This window comes from Lotus japonicus, chromosome 2, assembly GCF_012489685.1.
Source record: "Lotus japonicus ecotype B-129 chromosome 2, LjGifu_v1.2".
Taxonomy (NCBI): Eukaryota; Viridiplantae; Streptophyta; class Magnoliopsida; order Fabales; family Fabaceae; genus Lotus; species Lotus japonicus.
Genome location: NC_080042.1, coordinates 32,895,319 through 32,901,318, shown reverse-complemented (window position 1 = coordinate 32,901,318; position 6,000 = coordinate 32,895,319). Strand labels below are relative to the sequence as shown.

The 6,000-nt window shown below is 40.2% G+C and overlaps 1 non-coding gene across 1 annotated transcript; it reads left to right on the top strand.

Moving 5' to 3' along the window:
• Positions 1 to 2,104: 2,104 nt before the first annotated feature.
• Positions 2,105 to 2,211, top strand: LOC130741498 (small nucleolar RNA R71). The gene has a single exon (XR_009020394.1). It is a non-coding gene; the product is annotated as a small nucleolar RNA R71 (small nucleolar RNA).
• The last annotated feature ends 3,789 nt before the right edge of the window (positions 2,212 to 6,000 follow it).

Genomic DNA, 6,000 nt, shown 5'->3' with positions numbered 1-6,000 from the left:
AAAGACCCAAAAACAACTCTAACTTACAATGCATGATTAAAAGAAAAATAAAAGCTACAAAAGAAAAATATGCAAAAATGCATGAGCTATAAACTAAGGGAAATAGTTTACCTCCTTTACCAATTACCATGGAGGCCTTAGATACACCTCCTTCTCCAGAATTCAGGCTCTCATTCCCTGCAAAATGCAATAAACAAACAAGCAAAATAAAACAAGACTTGGGTTGTCTCCCAAGCAGCCCTAAGTTATAGTCCTAGGTGGACTCTCCTTCCTTTGATGTTAGGAAGGAAATTCCTTACCATCACACTTCTTACCACATGAGCAAGGTAGGAACCTTGCACAAAACCTTTGGAAAAACTCCTCCCAATAGAGGGTATCATCTAAACCATCATACCAAATCCTTGCTCCCCCTTTCAAGGAGTGAGGGAAGAGCTTAATCATGAGCTCATCACTAGTCACACCTTCCATCTTTACAAGGTGACTAGCTTGAGTGAATCGGGCCGTGTGGGCTTGGAAATTCTCATCTTTAGACCCCCCATACTTGTTTTCACTAACAAGCTTGATGAGAACTTTATTAAGCTCAACATCTTTTTCACTTACCTTGGGGGTCTCCTTTGAAGACCTGGACAAGCTTTTGATCATATCACAAACAAAACCATCATTAATGTTAGTTTGCAAATTAGAATTGAAAACCGAAAATCTTACCTTGTCCTCACCAACTCTAAGAATGAGCTGACCCTTATCAACATCAATTTTAGCCCTACCAGTGGCTAAGAAGGGTCGGCCTAGAATGAGAGGAATCTTTGCATCCTCTTCCATGTCCAGCACCACAAAGTCCACAGGGAACACATACTTATCCACCTTCACCATAACATCTTCAATGATCCCATAAGGTGTTTTTAGGGATCGGTCCGCCATTTGTAAGGAGAGCATGGTCGGGGTGACCTCTCCTAAGTTCAGCCTTCTAAACATGCTAAGTGGCATCAAGTTGATGCTCGCTCCCAAATCACACAAGGCTTCAACAACATTTAACCCCTCAATCTCCACTGGGATAGTGAAACTCCCAGGATCCCTTCTCTTCTTAGGCATTTTCCTTTGCAAAATGGCACTACACTCCTCGGTCATCATAATAGTTTCATCAACCTCACTCAACTTCCTCCTCTTATTTAAAATGTCCTTCATGAACTTAGCATAGATAGGCATTTGTTCTAAAGCATCGGAAAAAGGGATATCAATATGGAGTTTCTTAAAAACATCCATAAATTTTGAAAACTTTTTATCCAAATTCTTTTTAGCCATTGCTTTAGGAAATGGAACTTTGCTAAGTTCAGGAATAGGATCATTCATCACTCTAGTTTTAATAGGAACACTCCTTTCCTCCTCAACTATCCTCTCACTTTTTTCTCCCTCTGCTTTCTTTTCTAACCCATTCAACACTCTACCACTTCTAGTAGTAACAACAGCAGAATTTTCTTGTTTGGGATTGGGGAAAGTATCGGAAGGAAATTTACCTTGAGGCCTTTCGGCAATTTGCTTGGCTAGCTGGCCAAGTTGGTTCTCCAAGTTCTTGATAGCCGCCTCTTGGTTCTTATGGTTGTTGTTCATGCGGTTGATGCAACTCTCCAATAGCTCCTCTAAACTCCTCTTGCAATTCACCTTTCCAACAACTTGTGTTTGGACAAGAGGTTCATGATTTGAGGATGGAACTATGCTTCCTTGAGCTATAGCTTTGGCTTCATTGCTCTCAGCATTGACAGTGCACAAGTTACTAACATGAGGTCCACCACAAGACTTGCACTCCACACAAGTCATTCTTGCACCAACAGCCTTGGTCTCCTTAATATGCTTTCGAATCTCCGCCACTTGTTCGGTGAGTTGCTTGTTGGAGGCCAAGAGCTTGTCATAAGCTTCCACTTCAAACTTACTCCTTCGGGTTTGGCGATCATTTTCAGAGTTCATGGCTCTCGCTGCCATCTTTTCTATTAAGTCATACCCCGCTTGTGGGGGACGAGCATCGAACTCCCCATTTGAAGCCGCATCTAGGCCAAACCTCCAAGAGTATTGTAGACCATCATAAAATGTTGCAACCAATTCAGCTTGGGTGAGATTGTGTTGAGGACATTTTTTCAAGAGCTTCTTGAAGCGCTCCCAAGCTTCATAGAGATTCTCTTCAGCGGTTTGCACAAAATTCATGATGTCTTTCTTCAATTTCCTCAAAAGGGCTCTTGGGAAGAACCTTGTTGTGAACTTTTCCGCTAAGTCTTCCCAAGTAGTGAAGCTCCCTTGAGGTTGAAAATTCAGCCATTCCTCAGCGGTGTCCTTCAAAGAAAATGGAAACAAGCTCAACCGAATTGCATCCGCCGGAACATTGTTCACACGGTAAGTGTTGCAATTCCTGATGAACCTCTCCATGTGAGCATGTGGATCTTCCAAAGTACCTCCACCATATTGGTTTTGGCTCACCAAGTTGATGAATGCCGGTCTCAACTTAAAGTTTCCCACTCCCTCGGGAAAGACAATGCTCCCGGGATAGTCATAACTCATGGTAGCCGAAGTGAGTTCCCGAAGAGACCGGTTGGCATTCTCAACTTCTTGTTCACATAATCGGAGGGTGATCCCCTCTTGGATTCTTGCCTCGATATGGGCTTGCATCTCCTCCTCCGTCATATGGCCACCCATGGTGGTGTCTCTTGTGAGAGTAGCCTGAAAGTTTGATACTAAACAGAGAAAGATTAGTAGCACCAATTCTAGACAAGTTCAAAACAAAAATAAAACCATAAACTAAAAACTTAAACCAAAAACCACAAACAATTCCCCGGCAACGGCGCCAAAAACTTGTTGGTCAATTCGCAAGTGTACGAATACCTCCGGGTTTTAAATTATCGAACCACAGGGAATTGGTGTGGCAATTCAGTTTAAGATTCAAGTTTAAGGTTGAAAAGCAAGTAAAATTCAGTTTTAATAATTGGTTGTTTCTTGAGTTTGTAAAAAGACAAGTAATCAAGTAATAAAGCGATTGAAAAACAGAGATGAGATTGCCTTGGGTTCTTGTTCAACTAATTCAGTTTTAGCAAACCTTCCTATTCAATTAATCCGGAGTCTCTCCTTGATGTTCTAGCCTAGTTAGTTATCTTTCGATGCCTCGCAAAGAAAACCCTTCCTAATCAAAAGATAGGTTCAATTCCTTGATAACCTAAACATTTGCTAGAAGCACTAAGCATACAAATCAGGCCAACAAACCCCAACCCTTCCTCTATTCCTAGTAGCAAGTATAGAAGGAGTAATCTCACAACAAGTCCCAATTCTATAACAAACTATCGTTATGATTATAGAAAAGTAACAAGCTATTATGCATTCAAGCTTGAAAGATAAAGCATAGAAGTGAGATTCAAGGGTTTACTCAGAACATCATGAATAGAAAAGGATTGATAGCTAAAACATTCAAAGTCTTACAAAGAACCCAAAGCAAAAGGGGTTTTAGCCAAGCATGGCTATAGAATCCATACAAGAAAAGAAGGATAAAACCTGGAACATGAACTTGGAGAATGCTTCTCCTCAAGCTCCAGAGCCTAACCCTACTTCTAACTTATTTAGGAATGTGTAGAAATGACAAAAGTTACAAAAGAAATGACAAAAAAGCCTATTTATAGGCAAACAGGTCGAGTCTGGGCGCTCAGGCGCCAATTAAGCACGCCTGAGCGCCAATTCCAAGCCAAAACAAGCTCTCTGGAGGTAATTGGCGCTCAGGCGCTCAATCAGGAGCGCTTAGGCGCCAATTCCTTTCTAGCATCATGTAAACATCGATCCAATTGGCGCTCAGGCGCTCAACACGAGCGCCTGAGCGCTCTCTACATGCTAGGAAGCCTCTTGACCTTCTTCTTAACTCCCCTTTAAGCCTCCCTTCAATTTTCCAAGCCTTTTGACCTTCTTTCTTCATCAGTTTTCAGACCTAGCTGCTTGGGAACAAAGCAAGGAAAATATCTATGATTTCCAAGAGTTTATTAGCACAAAAGACCCTCAATTCAAGTAGAAAAGATATGCAAGTCTTAAACTTACTTAAAATGCATGAAAGGTCCCTATAAATCTATGAAATTACCAAAACAAAGTAGAAACACAAATAAAGATAAAAATGCATGAGAATGCATGAAACACTACATGAGACTCAACAAAAAGACTCAAAACAAACTAAGAAATGACCCTAAAAACACTACTAAACTAGGGTCATCAGATGTCCTGGCCTTCACCAAGGCAGATGTCACAACATCGGCTAGGACATCAGGTTGTTTTTAACAAAATTGATGACAACAAAGGAACAACAGTATCGTTTGGTGCAGCAGAAGTGTAAAATCTGAAGCGTAGACGATGCGCACACACACACAATTTTATCCTGGTTCACCCCCAGAACGATAAGGCTACGTCCAGTCCTCGCAGCACCAAGATTTCACTAAGATCAAGTATCAATGACTTCTCCTTTCAAGCATTTGACATGACTTCTCTCAATTAGTATTCTTGGACATGTCTCTCCAGGCATAACGAGTATTATTGCACATGCCTCTCCAGGCATAACGAGTATTCTTTTGTCACTGCCTCTCTAGGCAAAACAAAAGAATTATTTTTCCACTGCCTCTCTAGGAATTAGCGAGTATTCTTTCAGCACTGCCTCTCCAGGCCTTGAGTATTAGACATGACTCCTCCAAACAAGTATTATTGTACATGCCTCTCCAGGCATAACGAGTATTATTTTACCACTACCTCTCCAAGCATTGAGTATTCTTTTACCACTGACTCTCCAGACATTGAGTATTTTTTTACCACTGTCTCTCCAGGCATTGTATTTTAAAGGACTCCTCCATTACAAGTATTATACTTTACTTCTCCCAAAACAATCTTTCTCAAGATTGTTTTCTTGTACTCTAGAATCTCTTCTTGAAAGAGGGATAGTAAATCAATTAAGTTCATGAATCATAAAGTATTAAGGTTTTACTCTTAAGTGAATACTTTATGTTCAGTTACATGATAGAGGTAAAAAGAATATGACTCTAAATAATATCTACTCTATATGTTGAAGCAGATGATGATAAATGATATGATCAATTGAGGTTCATTATCGATCTCTGATTGTTAAGCTCTGAGGCTTCTTTTCATGCTTAAGTGGTTTGAGCATAAAGTTCAATCCATGTGAGCCTAAGCGATACTTCTTCAAGTCTTTACTTCTTCCCTTCATACTCTTGAACCTTTTGTAAGTGAAAGATAGTCGTTACGGCCCGTTGGAGCGTGTTGTTCACATAACCACTAGCCGTTGGATCAAACTGTACAAAAGGTACTTTCGTTAGAGAGTGGTACAGTTTGATTGAGACCTTATGCCGTAAAGATGTAATCTATCTTGTAGCAGGTAGCATAGGTCGGAGTTTCTATCCATTGTTGTAGAGATATGGAAATCTGATGGTGATGACACAGAGCTTTTATCTTTATCATAGCATTGTGTCAGATATTTGATTTTCAACATGAATCTTCTGCACTAATCTTTCTCGGCTTTATCTTAAATGGGTAGTTTGCTTGATTTCACTCAAAATGATATCAGTAAACAGACATGGAGAGGCTATTGGCAGCTTCACAAAAAAGGTGTCAACATGCTTCATTGTTTGGTCAAACACATAAGCACCAAAATCAAGCTTGACCTTTGTTCGTGTGAGAAAAATAAACTTAGCCAACTGCACAATGATCCCAAAAGTATTATCTGTAGGTGCCTAATTCGCTGCACTAATCCTGTTCATAATTGCATACGTCACACTTAGGCTTCCACTAGAAAGGAGACCTTTCTTGGGCCAAGTCTTCACTTGCCCAACAATATTTTTCTTTGTGAGCATTCATACTAACATCCTCTTCAGGCAAATACTTGTTAATAACAGCAGATGAATACTTAACACACTTACCCCTCGCAAAGACCTTCATGAATTCCTTGTTTACTATATAAACAACAAACAACAAGACTACCCCATT